At 42.4% G+C, this 26,044-nt stretch overlaps 1 non-coding gene and 1 pseudogene across 1 annotated transcript in view; one reads left to right on the top strand and one right to left on the bottom strand.

Moving 5' to 3' along the window:
* LOC103792335 (large ribosomal subunit protein uL4) overlaps positions 1–26,044 on the bottom strand; it is a 521,713-nt gene that overhangs the window by 481,665 nt on the left and 14,004 nt on the right. Inside the window, exon 4 of the transcript XR_013533875.1 lies at positions 3,927–4,057. This is a non-coding gene — a transcript (large ribosomal subunit protein uL4). The remainder of the gene's footprint in view (positions 1–3,926; positions 4,058–26,044) is intronic.
* On the top strand, positions 4,105–5,304 carry LOC100394260 (eukaryotic peptide chain release factor subunit 1 pseudogene; annotated as a pseudogene).

Raw genomic sequence — 26,044 nt, forward strand, 5'->3', positions numbered from 1 at the left:
TACATCAACCCAAATAGGAACAGAGAATGGCTCTCTACAAGAAAAACATTTGTTTGGAAACAGAGCATTGCAATGGGAATACACATGCCATAGTAAACCATGTGTGTGGTTGGGGAGGTAAAGGAAGACAAAGGTTTTAAAGGGCTGCAATAATCAATAACAAGGTTGACATCAGTTATGTCCAAGTTTGGACAGGCAGTTGCTGGGCAGATACCCTTATAGAAGTATTTTTGTGTAAAGCTGTGATTGCCCTTGTACAAGGTTGTGATTTTTGTAGTCTTTTGTGATAGCTTTTGTGATCAGGTATATAAGCATGGGAGCCCTCTCTTCATTGTCTTCCCAGCTCTATTTGTCAGAGTTTAAAAATAATTAGTGACTCCGTTTTGATTCTGCCAACCTCCACACAAAACACAGCAGAATCACGCTTCAAACTCTGGATGCAGGTGAGGACCAGCACAGACACAGTTAGCAGTGGGACCCAACCTCAGCTTGCTCCTCTCCCAGGCTTCTCCACATACAGGCCCTTCACCCTTGCCCCATCTCTAGGACATTAGGAAAACCTAGGCACAAATGGGAAGCAGTTGTGAGATACACAAACCCAAATGTCCACAATCTCCAGCAGGAAGTCTTCCTGAAGTCTGCAGCCCCAGTGCTTCCTTCAGATGTGCAGACTATGACCCTACAGCACTCTTCCTCCCAGTAACCGCAGGCCTCAATTCCCAAACTCCTTCAGGACTTCACTCTCTCAGTAAAGGCTCCTCTCAGGGGAATATCTAAAAATTACCACCAGCTCCTACATCTTCCTCCACTTCTTATTCTTCCTGCCACCCCAGCATTTGGGAGATTCTGGCCCTAGAATAGGAGAACTCCTTTATCCCCTCTCTTCTCACCTCTTCTTTCCCTATTTCTTCCATGTGTGTTTCTGAATTACACTATTCCTGTCAGTACATAAAACTGCCTGAAAGTTAAGTATAGCTACTGATGAGTTACAGAGATAACTCATGTGCATTTACCACCCAGGTGAAAATCAGAGACCTCTGCGAGCCCCCTAAGCTCTTTTACCTCCCCTCAAACAGAACCCATCCCACACAGATGTCCACTAAGCTGACCTCTCCCCATGCCACCTCCTATTTATCTCCTTCCCCTCTACTCCTTCTGGCCTCTTTTCCCTTCTTGTCCTGAGTTCCTCCCCATTTTGGTTTCTCCAGGAGCCTCCCTCATCTTCCTATGCCAAAGCTCCTGGGGCTCTCCTCCCCTTCCCCATCCAGGGATTGGAGAATCCAGAGTTGATTCCTGAGATAAGGCCATTTCATTGTGAAAGCAGCAGGATCTCATCCAGGACCACTTTACATTTAGTCCCCATTATGTCTCTTAAGGCTCCTCTGGCTGTGATGATTTCACAGATTTTTCTTGTTTGTTTGTGATGGAGTTTCACTCTTGTCACCCAGGCTGGAGTGCAATGGCGTGATCTTGGCTCACCACAACCTCCACCTCCTGGGTTCAGGCAATTCTCCTGCCTCAGCCTCCTCAGTAGCTGGGACTACAGGCACGCACCTCCACGCCCAGCTAATTTTTTGTATTTTTAGTAGAGACAGGGTTTCACCATGTTGACCAGGATGGTCTCGATCTCTTGACCTCGTGATTCACCCGCCTCAGCCTCCCAAAGTGCTGGGATTACAGGTGTGAGCCACCACGCCCGGTGATTTTTCTTGTTTTTAATGACCTTAATGTTTTTTGAGGAACATTGGTCAGGCATATTGTGGAATGTCCTTTAACTTGAATGTGGTTGGGGCTATGGGTCGGGGAGGAACAGCACAGAGATGAAATGCCACTCTCAGCACATCAGGGGTAGGTGCTACCCACTTTATTTATCACTGGTGGTGTCAACCTTCATCATCTGCCTAAGGCAGTGTTTCCCGCTTTCTCCTGTCAAATTCTTTTTTTGCTTTCTGCCTTTTCATACTGTTGTCTTTGGAAGGAAGTCACTATGTGCAGCCCACAAATAAGGAATGTTCTGCTACAAAGATTTGATGTATGTGTTTGTGCAAAGTAAGTTTTCTATTTGTTGGTTAAATACCTAGGAGTATGATCACTATGTTGTATGGCGATCATGGTGAATCTATGTTTGATGAGTCTATGTTTACCTTTATAAGAAACCGCCCATATCTTCTAGAGCGGCTGTGCCATTTCCATTCCTGCCAGCAGTGGATGAGGGTTCCTGTTGCTCTTCATCCTCATCAGCACTTGGTATTACCAGATTCTGGAGTTTTAGTTATTCTAGTAGGTGTGTAACAGCATATCATTGTTGTTTTATTTGCATTTCCCTAATGATAAATGACATTGAGCATCTCCTCATGTGCTCATTTGCCATCTGTGGATCTTTTGGTGAGGTATCTGTTCAGACATTTTATATTAGGTAAATTGTTCTCTTATTGTTCAGTTTTAAGGATTCTCTCTATATTTTAGATACAAGCCCTTTATCAGCTTTGTGATTTGCAAATATTTTCTCCAAGTCTGTGGCCTTTATTGATGTTACAACACACAGTAACACATACATATATATTTGCGGCAAAAGAAATGAGACATTTCTAACTGTGAAGGCTTCCAGGCAGACCACCTGAGGGACAAGCAATGGTGGTGGGGGTCGGGGAGCAATGAGAATAACTTATCGTCATATATTTTATACTGTCTTTTGAATTTTCTTGTGTGTGCATTAATAATATTCTCAAAAATAAATTATATAAAAATCCCTTACACTTGTGAAACCCTTGACAGATTGTGTCCAGATCATGTGTTAAGACTCAGATTCTGATCCCCTATTCTAGGACCAATGATGTTCTAACTGAACTATTTTGCTTTGAAATTTCCATTTCTGGAAAAGGTAGTTAGATTATATGAACAAATCCTCACACTCTGAAAAAGCTAAAAGTGCCATTTAAAATGCAAAACTAATTGCCTGAACCCAGGAGGCAGAGGTTGCCATGAGCCGAGATTGCGCCATTGCACTCCAGCCTGGGTAACAAGAGCAAAACTCCGTCTCAATAAAAATAAAATAAAATGCAAAACTGATTTTCTTAAAGCATCAAATTGCTGAGAAGATGGTAATAAATTTCCGCACCCCACAAAGAAGGGAAGATTTGGCCTCATAGAGAGCAGTGGCCTCAGAAATGGAGAAAAGGCTCTGTAAGTCCATTGCCTGGAGCCAAGACACAGGGGCCCTGCACTTCCAGCTCTTTGCCCCATGTTCCTCATTTTGTACCCATCTACCTGCCTTCCCTTTTAAATTTTCAAACAAAGCTCTTTATTTCTGACACATTATAATACATATGTATAAGGTGTAATATATGATATAGTGTATATTCACTGTATAAGATGAAACATTATAAGATGCTGTCAAAGATAAATCACAAATTAAAAATAACCTGTAAACCTCACACCAGAGATATTTTTTGCATTTCCTTCTAGTCTGTTTTGTATCCACCTGCTGCTGCTGCCTGAGTGCTTCTGTCTCTGTTGATAAGCACAGACCTCAGTGGCTCCAGCACTCACTTTCCAGCTGTCACTTCATTCTCACATCTCCTGAGGGGGCTACTTCCAACTTTCTTTCCCTCCTCACACTCCTCTAATCTTTTCCCACTCCTCACTCTTAGATAATGAGGTTATTTCTTTTCACTCAGAAAAAAAGAAGGACTCAGGTGAAAAGAGCGTCATCATCCTAAGACAACCCCACAGCTCCACCTATCTCCTGGGTCTTCCCACCAGTTATGATAGATGGTCCTCAGCTTCTGTCTAAGGCCACAAGATCCACCTCTGCCTCCCCTACATGAGTTTCCCCTCTCTACTGGCTCATGCATTCCTGCATACAAAATGCTACAATATTTCCCATTAACACAAACAAAACTAAGTAAATAAAAATAAAATCCTACCATAAAAAATCCATTGCCTGAGCCTCCACGCCGGGGAGGAGCAGCCGCTGCCACCCAGGACTGGGCCCTTCGGGAGGAGGAGGCAGGAAGGTGGCGGACAATGCCAGTGCTGCCAACGGGAACGCGGAGATCTGGAAGATCAAGACACTCATTAAGAGCGTGGAGGCGGCCCGCGGCAATGGCACCATTGATCATTCCTCCAAAAGACCAGATTTCACGAGTTGCAGAAATGTTAGCAGATGAGTTTGGAACTGCATCTAACATTAAATCAGGAGTAAACCTCCTCTCAGTCCTGGAAGCCATTACATCCGTACAACAAAGACTCAAACTTTATAACAAAGTACCTCCAGATGGTCTGGCTGTTTACTGTGGAACAACTGTAACAGAAGGAAGAAAGGAAAAGAAAATCAATATTGACTTTGAACCTTTCAAACCAATTAATACGTCATTGTATTTGTGTGACAACAAATTCCATACAGAGGCTCTTACAGCACTACTTTTGATGACCCAAGTTTGGATTCACTGTAATAGATGGTAGTGGTGCACATTTTGGTGCACGCCACGGAAACACAAGAGAAGTTCTACACAAATTCACTGCGGATCTCCCAAAGAAACACGGTAGAGGAGGTCAGTCAGCCTTGCGTTTTGCCCATTTAAGAATGGAAAAGCGACATAACGGAAAGTAGAAGAGACTGCTGTGCAGCTATTTATTTCTGGGGACAAAGTGAATGTGGCTGGTCTAGTTTTAGCTGGATCCACTGACTTTAAAACTGAACTAAGTCAATCTGATATGTTTGATCAGAGGTTACAATGAAAAGTTTTAAAAATAGTTGATATATCATTTGGTGGTGAAAATTGATTCAACCAAGCTATGGAGTTATCAACTGAAGTCCTCTCCAACATGAAATTCATTCAAGAGAAGAAATTAATAGGACTATACTTTGATGAAATCAGCCAGGACACAGGCAAGTACTGTTTGGGTGCTGAAAATACACTAAAGGCTTTGGAATGGGAGCTGTAGAAATTCTAATAGTCTATGAAAATCTGGATATAATGAGATATGTTCTTCATTGCAAGGCACAGAAGAGAAGAAAATTCTCTAAGTCCAGAGCAAGAAAAGGATAAATGTCATTTTGCAGACAAAGAGACCAGACAGGAACATGAGCTTATCAAGAGCATGCCCCTGTTGGAATGGTTTCCTAACAACTATAAAAAATTTGGAGCTAGGTTGGAAATTGTCACAGATAAATCACAAGAAGGGTCTCAGTTTGTAAAAGGATTTGGTGGAATTGGAGGTATCTTGTGGTATTGGGCAGATTTCCAGGGAATGGAATACCAAGGAGGAGATCATGAATTTTTTGACCTTGATGACTACTAGGTAGTCGACATGGGTTCAGCAAAACGGGCCTGACTCTCCAGCATCTAACCCAAGGAGCATGCCCATGGTGAAATCCAAACAGATCCCTGCCTTACAATTGGAACATTTCCAGAACTTAATCCATGAGGATTGAATATTGAAAAGAAAACCGAAGCAAAACCAGACCCAACCCTACACTTTGCTTTGTCATGGTGTTGGCACAGCAGCCTACAACTAAGTTCCTAAATGCCACTTTGGGCTAATTTAAAAAAGAATCCCAGTTTTTACTTGTACTCGATGGTGAAATTGGTTGCTCTTGTATTTACAAAAAAAATGATTTTTTTAACCTTCATACATAGAAGCAAAAATACGTTGACTGCTGTAAACCTTCAAAAGTTAATAGAAGTGAAATCGTACTGGTTTGTTTCTTATTTTGGTTGGAGAAAAATTAAACTGCTGCATTTTGCAGTGACCACTTACATGGCATTCTCGGCTTAGACTGCATAAGAAGAAATATGTGTGGTGAGATGTTGGAACCATTCCTCTCTTGGTCTCTGCTTAATATTGAAAGGGTGAGCTAATAGGAGTAAATTTCAACTTCACTCCCTCACGCTACCCCATCCGCCTCCAGACTGGCAGTTTCAAGGATGCAAACTGCAATGCAAAAATCAAACTGCCTCATGAAGCATTTGGGCCAGTGCCCTGTTTACTTCCATCTGTTTGCAGATACATTTGTGCCCAGCATTTGGGGATCCTTTGTGTCAATGTTCTGACAAGGGTCCCCATAACTTTAACCTACTCAAAACCAGTCTGGGGTGGATCTGATGGGGCTTCTGTGCTATTGCTTGGATTGGGAGAAGTAAAACACGCAATTTAAGTGGAAGCGAAAAAATAAAAATAAATAAATAATTAGAAATCCATTGTCTTGTTCCATGTCTCCCTCCAACTACTGCCCCATTTCTCTGACACTTCTTATAGAATAATTCCTGAGTCTCATGATGTTTTTTAAATATCAAATGGATTTATGGACAGTGTTTCAAAAGTCAAATACTTCTACAAGACTTGTTATAAACACAGATGTCCCCAATCTTTCATGTCCACCATTTCCTGAATCCCAGAGACAATCTACTTTACTTAACTTGCCTAATTTTTTTATTGTTACATCTGTGCCTCTAAGTAGTGTGTTATAGTGCTGTTTTATTTTTCACTCTTATGTATCATGCTGAGCGGATAGCTCCCTTTCACATATCCCTGTCCTCTCAATATAGTGATTTTACAATTTTGCTTAGCTGGGCGTTCACTATTTGTATTACTATTATGACCACGGAAATGCTATTCACAACTACACTAGGAAATGCTATTCACAAGGATTACTTTCCTTTGTTGAATTGACTTTCTATTTTCCCTGGAATTAGTAAATATTTTATCCCTTCATGTGCTCAATTTCTGTTATACTCATTACAAAATCTCTTCCAAATTTCCCCCCCAGGGCATCTGCTATAGTTTGGATGTGTCCCCCAAAGTTCATGTATTGGAAACTTGATCCCCAAGTGGTCATATTGGAAAGTAAAGCCTAATAGAAGCAGTCTGAGTTATGAGGACTCTGCCCTCATGAATAAATTAATATCATTAGTGTGGGACTGGGCCCACACTAATGATATTGTCCTCTCTCTTGCCCTTGACCCGTTTGCCATGTGAAGACACAGCAAGAAGGCCCCTTCCAAATGCTGGTGGCTTGATCTTGGACTTCCCAGCCTTCAGAACTGAAAAAACAAATTTCGGTTCTTCACAACTGACCCAGACTAAGGCGTTCTGTTATAGCAGCATAAATAAACTAAGGCAGTCTCCATGAATATATACAAGCATGTCCTGTATTCTACCAACCTCATCTTTATGAAGACACTTCCCTCAGTCCTGCCACACGGGGACTTGTGCATGCACATCTGGACTGACTTCCAAGACCTTCACCTCATCCTGGGCATCCCTCTGCCTCTCTCTTGTGCTGGCTCTCCTGTTGCCTGGATCCCATGTGTCCCCTTTTTTGGTTTTCTCCATCATTTTTGTTTCTCATTTCATCTAGCAGTACCCTAAGGGAACTTGAAAGTAAAATTTGAAACCCTAAGCTTCTGAAAACGTCTTTAGGCTACCCTAGCACTTACTCCAACCTGGATTTGGTATAGAATTGTGTGTTGAAAACATTTTTCCTAGGAATTTCCATGACATTTTATCAATATTTTTTAGTTTCCAATGTTGTTTTTCTTGTCTTTTGATGTGTTTGGGATTTCTTCTTTTCCACCCACCTTCTAAAATTTCATTGTGATGTATCTTGGTGTGGGTGTTTTTATCTATTATCGTAAGAACTTGGTTGGGGTCATTACAAGTTAAATTTTTGTCGTAAACTTGAAGAAATTTTCTTGATTTTCAATCATTTCTATCTTTCCATCCTTTCAGAATTTGTATCATTAAGTTGCTGGGAATCTTTGATAGCCGAGTATTTGTGTAGTTCTTCTGTCTTTCTTGACATTGCTTTTCTATTTTTAATATCTAGTGGTAGTACAAATTTGCTCTTCCAACTCATCTATTAAATTACTTATTCAAACGATCACTTTTTATTTTGCAAGAGTGCTTTTTGGTTCTCTGATTGTATATAATTTTGTATAATCCTATTCATCATTTGTAAATGCCATATATTACTCTATCTTTTAGGTATTATTGAGAATAGTGGTACTGCACCTGTTAGATCTGGTTATCTGCTTTCATGATATCATGAACTTTTCTTCACCACACTTAGCTTAGTAGTAATTTTATATTTATCTTTGTATGTTCTGCTAAATGTGCATCTCCTTCATGACAGTGCAAACATCAAATTGCCAGCATCTTACTTTTGCTCTTCACTGTATCTTCAGTGTTTAGTAGATCACATGGTTCATTAGAGGCCTCAAAATACATGCTGGATGAGGACATGCAAGTGTGGTTGAGCAGGAAAGTCAGACTTCCTTGATGAACTGCCCCTTGATGTTCTCCTGAGCACTGAATCTCATGACCTCCTGTCATAGAACATTTAGGGACATTGAAAGAGTTCACTGGCATGGGATACAGAGTCATATCCACCACCAGATGGACAGGGAATCAATGAAAGATGATTGCATTGAGAGAAAATTCCCTGGGCCCACTCCAGCTCCACCACCTGCTTCACCTCTCTGAGTCTCCCTTTCCCTGTCTATACAAAGGTATCATATACTGGGTTTCCCATGGATTTGCTTTGAGGATCAAATTTTACTTTCTCAGTAAAACACATGGTATTATACCTGGGGGTATACTAAGTGTTCCACTACTCATAGCTACTATCCCTATATTGATTATAGCATTTGGGTTGTTTCCATCATTTTGAATTTGTAAACCAAAATTCAAGAAACATTCTTGAACATATATTTTTTAAAATGTGTGTGGTTATCTTCTTAGGAAAAATTCTTGAAAGGGAAATATCTGCATTGAAATGTAAGCCCATTTATATTATTAACATGTTTTGCAAAAGTCCCCTTTAGAAATTTATCCTCCAGTTTTTCATCAGCCTGTATGACAGTGTATTTTCCTTGCCTCTGGCTAATATGCTCATCATTTACTTTCACATTTGCCAAACTGATAGATTTTAATTTTCATTCCCATTTCTAATTTCACATTCTCATTTTTCCTCACATTCATTAATCATAGAGTATATTGTCTGATATTTGGTGTATTCTTTTCCATATTGCTTTCTAGTATTCTTTATTATTCTCCAATTGGGATGTAGGTACTTAAAAATGTTGAATTTAAGAAAGAAAAAAAAGCAGCTCTTGACACTGACAGGTTTCAGAGCTGTTAGAAGCTGTCCTATTAGTCGCCACTAGGCCATATTATTTTCTTCTTGGACATAAACCATATTACAAAGCAACAACGGACAAGGATACTCTGGGAACATGATAAAGCAAGACAAAATAGGAGCACTACATAATTTCATATAAGCACAGACAAAAACCAAGGCACTGTGCAACTCACAAAGTATCAAACCACTCCCCCTGCTGGCCAATATGAGTGATGACTGTTTCTTTACCAACCACAGCTTTATCCTTGCTCTGCTCTGCATTCATTGTGGGTAAGATTTATTGAGACCGCCACAGAAATGTTCCTGCTTCTTGACGATACCCAATCTGTAGCAAAACCCTACCTCCTTAGCGCTCTCCAGAAATATCTTCTGTAAGACCAAATCCTGTATTACATTCTTTCTAATATCCTCATGCTTACATGGTGTGCAGTCTCTCTTTTGGCAATGAGTAATAAATCCCGGTTGTTCAACTATAGGTGTTTCTGGTGGCCTTTGGCTGAAAGACATTGAAATATGCTACCTTTTGTAGTTCAGATTTTTTAAGTGTCTCTGAATTTGATCACCGGCATGTGTTTGTATACTTGTGAGTTTGACATAGAGAAGTTTTATTGGTTGACATAGAAAAGTTTAATTTTTTATTTATGGCTTTTTATCTCTGGGTCATGCTTTTCTACTTCACAATTGTAAAACTTAACATATATTTTCATCTAGGTACAGACGATATGATGAGAGGGAAGTCCAAGAGTAAAGAAAAACACAGAAGTATGTTTGATTTGGGGAGAAAGCTGGGGGTGAAAGGTAGGGAATGAGCAAGAAGCACAGAGTTCTAAGGTGGAGTTTTAACATTTAAAACCTGGTCAGGCCGGGCGCGGTGGCTCAAGCCTGTAATCCTAGCACTTTGGGAGGCCGAGGCGTGTGGATCACGAGGTCAAGAGATCGAGACCATCCTGGTCAACATGGTGAAACCCCATCTCTACTAAAAATACAAAAAAAAATTAGCTGGGCGTGTGGCACGCGCCTGTAATCCCAGCTACTCGGGAGGCTGAGGCAGGAGAATTGCCTGAACCCAGGAGGCGGAGGTAGCAGTGTGCCGAGATTGCACCATTGCACTCCAGCCTGGGTAGCGAGAGCGAAACTCCGTCTCAAAAAATAAAATAAAACCTGGTCAGGTGTGGTGGCTCACACCTGTTATGTTAACACTTTTGGAGGGCAAGGCGGGTAGATTACTTGAGGTCAGGAGTTCAAGACCATCCTAGCCAACATGATTATTTACCAAAACATACAAAAATCAGCCAGGTGTGGTGGTACATGACTGTAGTCCCAGCTACTCAGGAGGCTGAGGTGAGAGAATCCTTTGAATGCATGAGGCCGAGGTTACAGTGAGTCATGATTGTCCCACTGCACTCCAGCCTGGGTGACAGAATAAGCCTCTGTCTCAAAAAGAAAAAAAGAAACAAAATTTAAATCTTTTGCTTATAATTTTAAAATATGTCTACAAAGCCTATAAGATATTTTATATGGCACCTTCAATAAATACTTTCTCTTGGGCTAAGTAATGACATACATGCCTCCTTGTGTTCACCAGTTTAGAGAAATATAACATCAAGAGTCTCAATGAAATATAGATAAAGATTAGCTATGGTGATAGGCATTTTTGAAAATGGATGACCTTGAGTTGATCAATCATGTTTTGGTCATCTGTATGTATACTCTTCATTGTTAAAATACATATTGAACTTTCTTGGGACTGCTGTATTTTAGAGATATGTCTAAGACCCACATGGCCAAATCCATGGCTTCTGTGTGAAGATAATTTTAATGTATTTCAATCTAGGAGTCTCAATGTATCTTTTTTGTGGGGGAAATTGAAAACTAAGAGCACTCTAGATAAGCATTATTGAAAATGGTAACTACTAGCTACACATGGCTATTTATATTTAAATTAATTGAATAAAACTTTTGAAAAATCAACTCTTTATCACACTAGCCATATTCCAAGTGCTCAATACCCACATGTAACTGGTAGCTCCCATATTGGACAGCGCAGATATAGATCAATTTCATCACCACAGAATGTGCTTTTGAGCAGCACTACTGCTACAGACATGTGTTAAAACCTAATCCCCAGTGCGATGATATTTGGAAGTGGGTTTTAGAGGAAGTGATTATGTCATGAGGTCCCATGAATTGAACTTGTATCTTTATAAAAGAGAGCCTAGAAAACTCTCTTGCTCCTTCCACCATGGGAGGACGCAATGAAAAGACGGCTATGAGGAAGCAGGCCCTCACCAGAGTTAGCTAACACCTTGATATCGGACCTCCCAGCCTCCAGCACTGTGAGAAATACATTTATTTTGTTTATAAGCTACCTAGTCTAGGGTATTTTTGTCATAGGAACCTGATGGACTAAGATAACTTTTCTCAATGCTATGTGGGCCTCAAGTCAAGTATACTAGACACATTTAAAATAAAAAGGTGACTGGTTGTGGTGGTTCACCCCTGTATCCCAGCACTTTGCCAGGCCAAAGCAGGAGGATCGCTTGAGCTCAGAAGTTCAAGACCAGCCTGGGTAACATAGCAGACCCCATCTCTACAAAATATTTTTTTTTAATTAGTTGGACATGGTGGCAAGAGCCTCTAGTTCCAGCAGTTTAAGAATCTGAGGCAGGAGAATTGCTTGAACCTTCCCCCACCCCACCAAGGGCTCACACTACAATTAACCATTATGCTACTGCACTCTAGCCTGGGTGACCGTGTGAGACCCCATCTTGGAAAAAACAAAAATGAAAGGGTCAATATTATTTCTCATGGAGATTGCAAAATCAAAGTGGGTCAGGAGTAAATCTCTGTTTTGTGCTTTCAGGCACAAACCATTCCCAGTGCCGAAACTCACCTGCCACCTCTGTTCCCAGACTAAGAAGCCCTGCGTCCAATTTACAACTAATAGGTTCTCTTCTATAAGAGCCCAGGACAGAGCAAACTTAGCACTAGCTAAGTTTTGGGATGCAGGGAGTCCTGTTCAGGGAGAAAAACTGGGGGATATGAAGAAGAGGCAAAGGGGCCAGTCGAGAACTCTCCACAGCTTACCAAGAACAGGATTTCTCAAAGTGCAATCTGTGGAACCGTTGTGAGCTGCTGAAACCTCTTCCTAGACCCATAAGGTTAAAACTATTTTTATAACATAACGACGACATTATTTGTTCTAAAGTAAAACTTGGCAAGAATGGAGGCTATGGTGCCAAACTGCAATAGTAGTTACTATATTCCTAACCACTTCTTAATTATAGAAGCTAGAAAAAAACAGGTTTCACTTAAATTTGTCCTGGTTGAAGTATCAAAGAATTATTAACTTTATTAAATCTCTATCCCAGAGTCCACATTGCAATATATCTTAAATGATTAAGTGGGAAGTGCACATAAGGTACTTCTACTGCATTCCAAATTAGGATGTTTGAGACCAGGCACAGTGGCTCACACCTGTAATTAATTCCAGCACTGTGGGAGGTCTAGGCAGGTGGATCATTTGAGGTCAGGAGTTTGAGACCAGCCTGGCCAACATGGTAAAACCCCATCTCTACTGAAAATACAAAAATTCGCCAGGCATGGTGGTGCACATCTGAAGTCCCAGCTACTTGGGAGCTGAGGCAGGAGAATCACTTGAACCTAGGAGGTAGAGGTTTCGGTGAGCCAAAATCATGCCACTTCGCTCCAGCCTGGGTAACAGAGCACGACACAATGTTTTAAAACAAAAACACATTAGGATGCTTGTGGCAAGAAAATCATTTTGTGCGTTGTACTAGTCTATTGTTTAGGAATATCCTTTTTACTTGAAAGAATAAATGACGAAAATGATTAACATTTAGACTTGAATATTTGGCTGAAACTTTCTCAAAAATGAACATGAGCCTGTCCCTTCCACATAACCCACTGACAGTACTTTTGCTAATGATAAAAGGCAAGCTCTCAAGAGAAGCCTGGAATCCTGGAGAACTTGTATCTACCATCGTAAGCCTCATAGCTTCCCAATACTTACACGCTTTTCTGGTGATATCTGTGGTAATATTAAAAAGTGTGGTTTTCTTATAACTTGCAATTAAATATGTCAACACTGGAAGATAACACTTGGTGAAATTGTGTTTCTTTTTTTAAAACTCATGTATTATAGAAGATGCAATCAATGTGGAAGATGGACCTGTGGATCTTAATGTAATGGCATGTGAAATAGTAATTGCTAGTTTAATGTTCCACATTACAAATAACCTTTAAGAAGTTAACACTTCTGTTATTTTAGTATATTATCAAGGATGAATATCAGCAATTTTCTAAAATATGTTATTTAAAATATTCCTGGCCTAGTAAAGTGACTCACACCTGTAATCCCAGTGTTCTGGAAGGCCAGGGTAGAAGAATCACTTGAGCCCAGAAGTTCAGCTCAGGAATTTGAGACCAGCCTGGGCAACTGAGTAAGACCCCCCCGCCAATCTCTACAAAAATAGAATTAGCTGGGGTGGTGTTTCAGCTGCTCGTGAAGCTGAATTGGGAGGATCCCTCGAACCCAGGAATTTGAGGCTGCAGTGCACCATGATCACACCACTGCACTCTGCAGTGCACCATGATCACACCACTGCACTCTGCAGTGCACTATGATCACACCACTGCACTCCGGCCTGGGTGACAGGAAGAGACCGTGTCTCCAAAAGAAAAAAACAAACACAACAACCCCACAAAACCCAAAACAAGAACAGCAACAAAAATACGATTGTGTGACGATGGAATTTTTTTCATATATGTCAACTAAAATAACAGATTAGATGAAGAAAAAGAGATGAAAATTCATTAAACTTCTAATGAGACACGTAAGAAAAGAATTTACAAACATATAAAATGTAAAAAAGGTGCACTTTTCTCACTATACTGTTTATTTTGGGAAATAATGACTTCGCATAAAAATATTTCTAACATGTAACGTATTAATATTCTAAATGAATAAAATATTTTAAATAGTTTTAATTTCTAATACAGTAAATATTACCATATATAACTCACATAAAATTATCTTCTGCGTTCTCACTAATCCCTAAGAGCATGCAGAGATCGTGAAACTAAAACGTTTGAGAAGCGATGACTAACTCCTAGCTCTGGATTAAGGGAGAATGTGTGACAGAGCATTTGGTTTAGGAGGAGGGGGACAGGGCAAAGTCCCAGGGCCCCGGGCCTGGCTCTCAGGGTCTCGTGCCCCGAGGGCAGTGTCTGGATTTGGGAGACCCAGCGTTGGTATTCCCCGTCCCAGGAGTTCCACTTCTCCGTCTCCCAATCTGTGTCCGGTCCTTCTTCCTGGATACTCATGCCGCATTCTAACTCCCATTGAGTGTCAGGTTTCTAGAGAAGCCGATCAGCTTCACCGCAATTCCAGGTTCTAAAATCCCCGCGGACCCACCGGGAACCCAAGATTGCCAAGGCCAACGCGCAGACTTTCCAAGTGGGACTGTGGACCCTGCGCGGCAGCTACCAGAGCCACCCAGGTCAGGAGCACAGGTCACGACCCCTCCCCATTCTCCACGAACAGCCCGGATCACCCCGAGGCTGCGGGACTCAACGAGGCCCTCAACCTGGGAGAGCCCCAGGCTCCTTTACCCGATTTCATTTTCAGTTTAGGTCAAAATCCCCACGGGTGGGTGGGGCAGGGGCGGGGCCAAGGCCTCACCCTCCAGAGGATTCAGGGCTGCGACCTGAGACCCGAGGCGCTTCCTCCGCGGGTTTGAACAGTCAGCCTAACACTGCGTGAATTACCTCGCCTTGAACAAGGACCTGGACCGCGGCAGACTCGGCGGCTCAGAGGAGAGATTCAGGGCCTGTTTGGAGGACTCCTGTGTGGAGTGGCTCCGCAGACACCTGGAGATGGGAAGGAGACGCTGCAACGCAAGGGTACCAGGGGTCACAGAGACCCTCCCTATCTCCTGTTGGTCTCCAGGGCTGGCGATCCCAGGAGGAAAGGAGGAAAATGGCACCAAAACTAGAATATCGCCCTGCCATGGGTCTAAAGGAGGATGAGTCCTCTTGGGTTTCCAGATTCTGTACCAGAAAGTGACTCTGAGGGCCCACCCTGGTCTCTGGAACAATTAAGGGAGGTGAAGTCTCTGAGGGAAGGGAAGACAATCCCTGGAATACTGGTAAGTGGTTCCCTTTGAACCCTGCAGTGGCCTTGGGCATCATGTGTTTTCTCTGGGGCCTTGTTCTGTCCCCCACTCCCCACTCAATTTGTGTGAGGGAGTCTGATTTCAGCTCTTCTGAGTCACTTGGCCTCCAGTCAGATCAGGACTAGAAGTTTCTCTCAGAGACCTGGAGCCTCCTAACCTGATTTGGCTTACTCTGATTCTAAAACTTTCCAAGCAATGGGAACATTATCCCTGATACTCGAGTCCAGGATAGTGTCTGGATTTTGCATTCCCTCCCCCACCCCAAGTGTCCTGTCCATTCTCAGGATGGACACATGGGTGCTGCTGGGGTGCCCCATGAAAAGTGCAAAGTGTCTGAATCTTCTGACTCTTCCCCTCAGATCCCCCAAAGACACACGTGACCCAAGCCCCATTTGTGACCATGAGGCCACCCTGAAGTGCTGGGCTCTGGGCTTCTACCCTGCGGAGATAACACTGATCTGGCAGTGGGTGAGGAGGACCAGACCCAGGACACAGAGCTTGTGGAGACCAGGCCCGCAGGGGACGGAACCTTCCAGAAGTGGGCAACTATGGTGGCACCTTCTGGAGAGGAACAGAGATACACATGCCATGTGCAGCCTAAGGGGCTACCCATGCTCCTCACCATGAGATGGCATAAGGACAGGGATGAGGGACCACATCTCTTCTCAGGGAAAGCAGAAGCCCTCTGGAGACCTTCAGCAGGGTCAGGGATGAGGCCTGGGGCTCAGGGCCCCTCCCTTCCCTACCTTTCCCTGAGCCACCTCCTCAACCCACCATCATCACTGTGGGAATTTTTGCTGCTTTGGTTCTCATGGGAGCTGTGGTTGTTACTGTGATGTGGAGGAAGAGGACCTCATGTAGGGAAAAGAGGTGATGATATGAGTTTGCCTGTCCCATTGGACAGACTTCAATTTCTTGAAGTCACAAATGGGAGCATTTCAAATTGGAGGATTTCAAGCCCCACACAGGATTTTGCCTGTCTCCTGCCATCTGCACACGTTTACCCAGCCTGGGGCCCTGCGTGCCAACACTTACTCTTTTGTAAAGCACACGTGAAAATGGATGACAAAAATTTTACTTTGATGATTCTTGTGATGGAGATTTGATAGTCAACAGTCATAGGTCAGAGGGGAAGGTCCCTGCTAACACCAGACCTCTAAAAGGGCAGCTGGTGCAGTGCCCACATCTCCCTCCCTCATGTCTCCAGATTCTGTCCTGAGTCTGCAGTCTCTTTTGGGAACCTCCTGGGGTCTATAACTACCTCCTTCCTCTGGGACCTTGTGACCCTGATTCCTCCCTGGCCTCTCACTGGACTTTTTTCCCCTTGGGAGGAAAAGGAGAGAGCTACGCTGTGGCTGCTAGTGAATGGGGTCCACAGGGCTGGTTCCTGAGACCCTTGGGACACTGTAGACAGGGGCGCATGGGGGAGCTCACCCACCCTACAGTTTTCCTTTGGTCACGTCATCTGTGGACTCTGGCCTGGTCTTGTTTTGTTCTATCCCAGGCAATGACAGTCCTCAGGGCTCTGATGTGGGTGGGGCAGAGTGGACTCAGCTGGGCTATGGGAATTATCTGGATTTGGACATTTGAGTGTATGGTTCAGTGTGTTCAGTGTAAGTCAGACTTACGGTGACTGATGTGTGTTTATTCATGATCATTTTCTTCTATGGCAAGAGACAGTGGGACAAGGTGATGTAAGACTTGTTCATGCCCCAATATGGGACTTCAAGAACCCATAGTTTCTCTTTCTACAACTGGCATCTGAATGTATGTGCATTGCTATTAGGATAAGGTGAGGATGTGGCTGACTTGCTTGGTGACTTCTCCTCACACTGACCTATGCTCCCTTTCCCCCACAAATGACTTTCCTGTTCTACTGGTGGCAAGGCTGGGCTATCTCCAACCCTGTCTTAACTCTATATTGCCATGAGCTGCAACTTCTTATTTTTATTTTTTTGGAGACGGAGTTTCGCTCTTGTTACCCAGGCTGGAGTGCAATGGTGCGATCTTGGCTCACCGCAACCTCTGCCTCCTGGGTTCAGGCAATTCTCCTGCCTCAACCTCCTGAGTACCTGGGATTACAGGCACGTGCTACCATGCCCGGCTAATATTTTGTATTTTTAGTAGAGATGGGGTTTTACCATGTTGACCAGGATGGTCTCAATCTCTTGACCCTGTGATCCACCCACCTCAGCCTCCCAAAGTGCTGGGATTACAGGCGTGAGCCACCGCACCCAGACTTCTTATTTTTTTTATTGAAAGTAAGAACCTGGATATGAATTTGTTCTTTCAAATTAGTGCTGTGGATTGTGAGGGTGATGGCTCAATTTACAAAAGCAAGATTCCTAAAATGGGAAAGAGGCAATAAATGGAAGACCTGAGAAGGTTCCCAGAGTCCATGTGTTTACTGTGTGGGGTCTGTTGTAGGTGGGGACAGAAGGCTGTGAGGAGCCAAGTATAGCTGAGGCCTGTGCCCAGGTGGTGCTCAGTTCATTCTGGACTTCCACTTGGTCACTTCTTGGTTGGGTCATCTTCATCCTTCTCCCTTGTAGCATCTTGTATCGTAAGAACCTGTGATTACAGGGACGTGGACCCTGCCCAGGCCTTATCCTGTCCCTAGGACTGTGTGGCCAGGTCAGCCTATGCTCAGGAATGGATCTGGCCCTCAGCCCCCATGTTTTTCATTATTTTGCTCTTGTTCTTGTGACTGAGTTTTGGTCTCAAAGTCTCCAATCTCCTTTAGGGCAGCAGTAGGAGTTACTTTTCCTGCCATTGTCCTCACAAGACCTGGGGTGGCCCCTGTACACAGGAATCTCTGTGGTATCAAGAGACCAGTTTTTACTTTTTTATTTTTTTTGCAGAGACAAGTGAACATTTATTTTTGTACCTTTCCTTTTATGTGTATTTCAAGTCCTTTTCACATGGCCCCAGGAATCTCCAGATTCAGTTATGTCCCTGGGCTTGTCCACTGCTGCAGGAGTCTTAAGGAGCCTTTACAAATGCTAGAGTTATGCAATTACCAACATTAAATCCTACCATAGGAGATGCAGCAAAGCAGGACTCCTTCCTCCATGGAATGTGCTGATTTCAGACAAGGCGGCAGCCAATGTAGAAAATGCTGTAATTTTTCCTTGGAACTGGACTGGGATGAGAGGTGCTTGTCATAAACATAAGCTGCTGTTTTTTTCTTTTCAGATGGAGTTTTGCTCTTGTTGCCCAGGCTAGAGTGCAATGGCACGATCCTGGCTCACTGCAACCTCCGCCTCCCAGGTTCAAGCAATTATCCTCCCTCAGCCTCCTGAGTAGCTGGGATTACAGGCATGGGCCACCACATCCCAATAATTTTTGTATTTTCAGTAGAGACACGGTTTCGCCATTTTGGTCACGCTGGTCTCAAACTCCCAACCTTAGGTGATCTGCTCTCCTCAGCCTCCCAAAGTACTGGGATTGCAGGCATGAGCCACCACACCTGGCCAGCTACTGTCTTTTCTTTGACCCTTCCTTTCCAGTTTTTAAAGATAAAGCAGGAAATAATCTTCTCTGAAGATACTTGATACAAATTCTCCAATATCCAAAAACACATGCTTTCACTTCATCGATAAAAATTTATTGCAGTTTGGCACCTGGTTCTAGTTCAGCTGGCAGATGAGCTGATTGATGCGTTCACCCCGACAGTCAGGTGTGCCCAACTCCTTAAGGAAGCCCTCTATTTCTGGTAGCATGACGGGCCACTGAGAGGTGGAAAGGGCGCAAGAACCATGAGATCTCCTGGAAATGCCTCCCCGAAGTCAATTTCTTGAATGAGGTCTTCCAAGCAAATGCCACCAGACTTCCCAGGTGCTCCTCAGTCACAGAGTCGTCTGTCAGAGGGATGGTCTTACTCTTGACCCTGGTTTGTCCAAGACCAGTTTTTAGACCCATCTGGCTCTTTTCCTTCCAGGGCTATTTCCTGGATTGTTCTTTCCATCTTTTCCCCAATCTTTTTCAGGAAACCAAATTCTGGAATTAGAGACCAGATCCCAGTTTCTGACCTTAAATAAACTTGTGTTAGGTTTCTAACAGGAATTTATTTTTGGCTCACCTATTTCCCTCCCCGCCTTTAGCTGTAAGAATCCTAGTACTGGCTCAAATCCAAACTCATGGATTTCTAGAGTCTAACTTAATTCACAGTTGGTTGGAAAATAGGGTCCATAAGCCTAGGATCATTTTTTTCTGAAAAGGGAACTATGATTGCATGCTGTGGTATGTAAGAGGGTTTGTGTGGGAGGGAGGCGAGAACAGCATTTCTGTTCTCTGTGAGGAAAATACATTCCACATAGATGTCAACCTGAGCAGTCGTTTCACTGTTACTGCCCAAAACAGGATGTGGTCTGCAGCTACATTAATAAAGATACTGTTTCTAGTATACAGAGGTGCCGTTTCTAGATCACTCATGTAGCCAATGTTTGTTGAGTGCTGGCTGTATGAAATGCTAGTTCTACATTTGTGGATGTAAAAACATGCAAAAATTGCTGGCCTTGAGGGGCATATGTTTTAGTGGGAAAAGGATCACCCTGGCTGCTCTGCTGAGAACAGAGTGGACAGATGAGGGGTGAATGAGAAAGTGAGAAAACTGTAGGAAACCAGTGCAATATTCCAGACTGGAGATGTTGGTTGCTTTTCTCTGTGAGCAGAGAAAAGAGTGGGAAGTGATTAGATTTCAGACATATTCTCAATATGGACTTCACAGCACTTTCTAGTAGATTAAGTCTAGGGTATGAAAAGAAGTCAAAGAGGAACCCCAAAATTCCAGACTGTGCAAGTAGAAAATGAAGTTGTTGTCAGCAGAGGTGGGGAAAATTCTGAAAGGAGCATATTTGAGGAGGGGACACCAAAGCATTCAATTTAGGAAATGTTGAATCTCAGATGTCAGACATTCAAGTGAGGTTGTTGTGCTGGCAGCTGGATGTGCAAGGAATTTAGGAGAAATGTCTGGGCTGGGAAAATAGATTTGGTAGTTAATGCCATATCAATGACATTTAAAGCATAGAGCATGCATGAGTCACCAAGGGAGTGATGGCTATAGAAGAGAAAAAGGACAAGGACTGAACCCTGGACCTTCAGTGCTAAGGGATTTCATCAGAACACACTCCACAACAGACTGCACATTCTAACACCACATCTAGATGGTATATAAATCTTAGAATCTCAGATTTAAGTGTGTGTAGGAATCACCCGGACAGCTTTCTAAGATTCAGGTGGTCTGGAGTTGAGAATGAGATTATTCTGTGTGTATAAAAAAATTGAGACAGACACTGATGGTTTTCAGATCACACTTTTAGTAGCCAAGAACATAGACCAGGATTCCCACGTGGCTTTGCATCAGCCTCACCTACAGCTTGTTATTCCTGGGATTCATGGTCTACTTCTGAGATGGTGGGTATGGGGAAAAGCCTGAGTATTCTGTAACAATCCTACAAGGAATCCTGGTGATCAGCCAAATTGGGAACCACTTTGGGAAGGAATCAACAGTGCCTAGGGTGAGATGGGGTCTTATGTTCACATGTAAATGCTATTTTTTCTAATTTAAACATAAAGGAATTTATCTATCTATCTATATTAATTAGGTTGGTGTTTATTTCATTTTGGGAAGGCCTGTGTGAATAGGTTTAAGGAGGAGCAGAATCTAAATCACACCCTAGGTGGAGTCTCACATAGGAATCACTGCCCCTGATGCCAGACACAGATGTCACTGTTCATACCAATGAGACTCTAAAGCTGGACACTGGACCCTGCAGATAGAACTGCTGTCACTACTGCTACTGGCAATTGGACATCGCTGCTGCCACTCACACCATACTTAGTAAAATGTGTGCACAGTTTACTGACCAGCTTGTGTCACCAGGCCAAATCAGAATCCAGCAAGTGGTATCTGCCTGGTGGAACCTAAGCCTCATACCATCCAGCTGCCAGATGTTTGGAAAAGTGAGTTTTTCTCTTTTGTGGAAGGAGTTGGTGTCTGCCTCCTACCATGACTAGGTAAGAAATTCTCCTAACATGGAAAGTGGGTTCAGGTGCTGGGACACAGGAAGGTAGGGTAGAAAAAGAATGAAAAAAAGTCTATTCCTAGAGCAGTAATCTGAAACTAGAACCTTATCTGGTACATCATAGACACTTGGGTTCAGTTGCAGAATGAGTGACTAATGAATAACATCTTTCAACTTATTCCCTTGATAGTCATTATGAGGTACAGCTTTTTTCTGATCAGTTTATATTCAGATAAGTAGAGTAGCATTGTGGGATGGTGAAATGATTGCTCAAAACTTATCTCTTGTTACGATTTTTTAAAATCTAGATTTCTAAGACTTCTGAAGACCTGTGTGTACACTAAGATTTTATACTAATATTTATATTTCTTTGTATATGCACATATTTTCTGAAAAGAGTATCTATGACATTCATGTTTTTGTTACCCTATTTTAGGAAACCCTCTTTCAAACCACGTTTTTCCTCTGCTCTCACACCACCACAACAATCACCAACACATAAGACTTCTGTGACCAAAGGTGTGGGGTTTTTTCCCCACACACCAAGCAATGGATAGCTGGGTGTCTTCCAGTTCAATTTCATCACTATCTACCTGGAGATAGCATCATATCCCACAGATTGGAGGCTTAATCCCCAAGACTGCTCCACATCAGATACCAATTGCAAGTCCCAGCCTCTAGAACTTCTCATCAACTGGCTTCGAGTTGGAATTCCTACCACCCCCTCTTTGGGCTTCGCTAATTTGCTGGAGTGGCTCACAGAATTCAGGGAAATATTTAGGTTTATCAGTTTATTATAAAGGATATTACAAAGGATACAGATGAAAATACATGTAGGGTGAGGTATCAGGTAAGGAGCATGGAGCTTCCATGCCCTTCCTGGGCACGCCACTCTCCAAAAACCTCCACGTGTTCAGCTATCTGGAAGCTCCCTGAACTTATTTCTCCTGGGTTTTTTTGGAAGCTTCATGACGCCAGCATTCCTTCTCCCAAGGTACAGGGTGGGACCCTCTCTGGAGAGGGTCTTAAGACCTATAAGTAGAAGGGCAGAAGATTAGAGCCCTGCCTTGGGACAGGTGAAATGAAGGCAGAAGAGAGATTCTGATTCCTGAGGCCAGTCAAGTCCTAATACACCCAACATTATAACCAAAGACTATAAGAATGGAATATAGGAGCTAGGAGCCAGGAACTATGGCCAAAAACCAATATATAACACCACATGTCCCCACTGTCTTAGACCACTCAGGCTGCTATAACAGAATACCTTAGACTGGTTGGCTTATAAACAACATAAATGTATTTCTCACAGTTCTAAAGGCTGGAAAGGCCAAGAGCGAAGCTGTTGGTTAATTTCATGTCTGATGATGGACTCTTTCCTGTTTCATAAACGGGTGTCTTCTCCAAGTGGCCTCGCGTGGCAGAAAGGTCAAGAGAACTGTCTGAGGTCTTTTTGATAAAGGTAGTAATCCCATTCACAGGAGCTCTGCATTTATAACCTAATCACCTCCCAAAGGCCCCACCTCTAAATATCATCACATTGGGGATTAACTTTAAATGTATGAATTTGGGTGGAGGGTTGGGGACACAAACATTCCATCTAGAGCATCCATAAAAGTCTAAAAAAATTATCCTAGGTTTGTCATCATGCTACTCAAACTCTGGTCTATGAATACGTGATAGCAAACCATTTTTTCACAAACTCTTCTAAAAAGGAAAAAAAAAAGGAACACTACGCAACATATTGTATGAGGAATGTTCTAAAAGACTGGTACCAAAACCAGACAAAAAAATCACAAGAAAACTACAGATCACTATTCATAAATACAGATGTGAAAATCTTCAAGAAAATACTAGCAAACAACCCAGCAACATACAAAGATAATTATACACCATGACAAAGTGAGATTTATCCTAGGAATGCAAGATGGGTTTAACATGCAAAAATCAATTAATACATCAACAGAATTAAAAACCCATGATTACCTCAACAGATGCAGAAAAAGGTTTTGACAAAATGTGATACTCTTTCATAATAGAAACAGTCAAGAAGTGGGCACAGTGGCATGCTTTTACAGTCTGAGATGCTCAAAGAGGCTGAGGCAAGAGAATCACTTGAAGCCAAAATTTGAGGCCATCTTGGGCAATGTGTTGAGATCATGTTACTTAAAAAAAAAAAAAAAGTCAACAAACTGGGAATAGAAAGGAACTTTCTCAGCCAGATAAAGGGCATTTATGAAAAACCCACAGCTAACATCATACTTGTATTACTCCATTTATGCATTGCTATAAAGAAATACATGAAACTGGGTAATTTATTAAAAAAAAAAACATTTAATTGGCTTAAGGTTCTGCAGGCTATACAGGCTTCTGCTTCTGGGGAGGCCTCGGGAAACACAATCATGGTGGAAGGTGAAGGGGAAGCTAGTACATCTTACATGGCTGGAGCTGGAAAAGGAGAGAAGAGGGAGGTGGCACACACATTTAAACAACCAAATCTCACAATGAAATCTCAATGAAAACTCACTATCATGAGAACAGCAAGGGGAACTCCACCCATGACCCCATCAACTCCCACCACACTCTTCCTCCAACACTGGGGATTACAATTTGACATGAGATTTGGGCAGGCACACAAATCCAAACCATATCAGTATTCGATGGTGAAAGACTGGTTGCTTTCTTCCTAAGATCAACAATAAAACAAGAATATCCTGTCTCACTAGGTCTATTCAACACAGCTAAGATAATTAAACCAAAAAAAGCAATAAAGTATATTCAGATTGGAAAGAAAAGTCAAACTATATTCACAGATGACATGATCTTTTATATAAAAAAAATCCTAAAGAATCCACTAAAGAGTTATTAGAACTAGTAAGTTCAGCAAGGATAAAGGATATAAAAGTCAATTATACCAGCATACAAAAGTCAATTATATTTCTAAACTCTTACAATGACAAATCCAGAAATGAAATTAAGGAAACAATTCCATTTGTAATAGCTTTAAAGGAACAAAATAAGAGCAAATTTAACAAAAGAAGTGCAAATCAAACATTCATGAAAGAAATTAAAAATCTAAATAAATGTGGTAAAGTTCATGGATTAGAGATTTAATATAACTCAATGATTATATTTCCAAACTGATTTTTAGATTCAGCACAATCTCTAAATGACTTATTTGTAGAGATTTGCAAACTGATTTTAAATTTATAAGGAAACTGAAGGGACAAAGACTATGCAAACAATCGGAGCCTACCATAGTAACCTATCCCCAGATATTTCAAACAAGCTCATACAGTAGGTAAGTTCTTGGCAAAACTGGAGCACTTTATTATCAGCCTGCATTTTCCAGTTTGCTGTTTTTCCGTGTCTCCTAACTGCTGTCTTTTCATTCATATTTTTCTTTGGCATTCTGAACTTGGAGATTTCCATGCCTCTATTTAGTAGGAGCTTATAGTACAGTATGAAAGTAGGGGGAGAAATCCAATAGAAGGACAATAACAGTAGATAACATTATGTGGTATCTTACGGCTATAAAGCACTTAATGGCCAGGCAAAGTGCCTCACACCTGTAATCCCAGCACCTTGGGAGGCTGAGGTGAGTGGATCACCTGAGGTCAGGAGTTTGAGATTAGGCTGGCCAACATGGTGAAACCCCATCTTTACTAAAAATACAAAAATTAGCCTGGCATGCTGGCAGGTGCCTGTGATCCCAGCTATTCGGGAGGCTGAGGCAGAATTGCTTGAACCCGGGAGGCAGAGGTTGCAGTGAGCTGAGATTACCCTACTGCACTCCAGCCTGGGTGACAAGAGCAAAACTTGGTCTCAAATAAATAAATAAAGCACTTTAACATTTTTAAATCTCATTTGAAAAACTGGATAAAATGGAATTTGGAATTGGGAGATTTGTTTTGGGTCCCTACTCTGCCATTTCCAAACTCGGTACTCTATCAGAACTAAGTCACAGGGTGCTTGAGGGCTAAGAAACTCATCCTGCAGACAAGAAGGAACTGTTATTACACAGCCTTTGACCCTCTAGGGACTCCAGCAACCCAGTACTAAAACCTGGTACTAAAAGAAGACTCCACCAGGTGCAGTGGCTCACGCCTGTAATCCCAGCACTTTGGGAGGCTAAAGTGGGCGGATCACCTGAGGTTGGGAGTTCGAGACCAGCCTGACCAACATGGAGAAACCCCGTCTCTACTAAAAATACAAAAAAATTAGCAGGACATCGTGGCATATGCCTGTAATCCCTGCTACTCGTGGGGCTGAGGCAGGAGAATCACTTGAACCCGGGAGGCAGAGGTTGTGGTGAGCCAAGATCATGCCATTGTTCTCCAGCCTGGGCAAAAAGAGCAAAACTCCATCTAAGAAAGAAAGAAGAAAGAAAAAAGAAAAGAAAAGAGAAAGAGAGAGAGAAAGAAAGAAAACATAAAAGGAGACTCCTCATCCCTTCTCTGGAGACCCTTCTGTTTAGAAATAAAACTTTATCATGCTCCAGGTGACTTGGAGAGAGGACATGTGGGTGACCTTTTCTAGAAAGCAGTGGAGTGAAAGTTTTGGGAAAAGTAACAGAAAGAGAAACAAATCCTGAATTTACGGTAAGCTCATTTAAATCAACTAAGTAAACAAATATTTTAGTACCTCAACTGAAATATAAGCATAAACAAAGGTTGACT

The sequence above is a fragment of the Callithrix jacchus genome, chromosome 4 (assembly GCF_049354715.1).
Source record: "Callithrix jacchus isolate 240 chromosome 4, calJac240_pri, whole genome shotgun sequence".
In the NCBI taxonomy this organism is placed as follows: domain Eukaryota; kingdom Metazoa; phylum Chordata; class Mammalia; order Primates; family Cebidae; genus Callithrix; species Callithrix jacchus.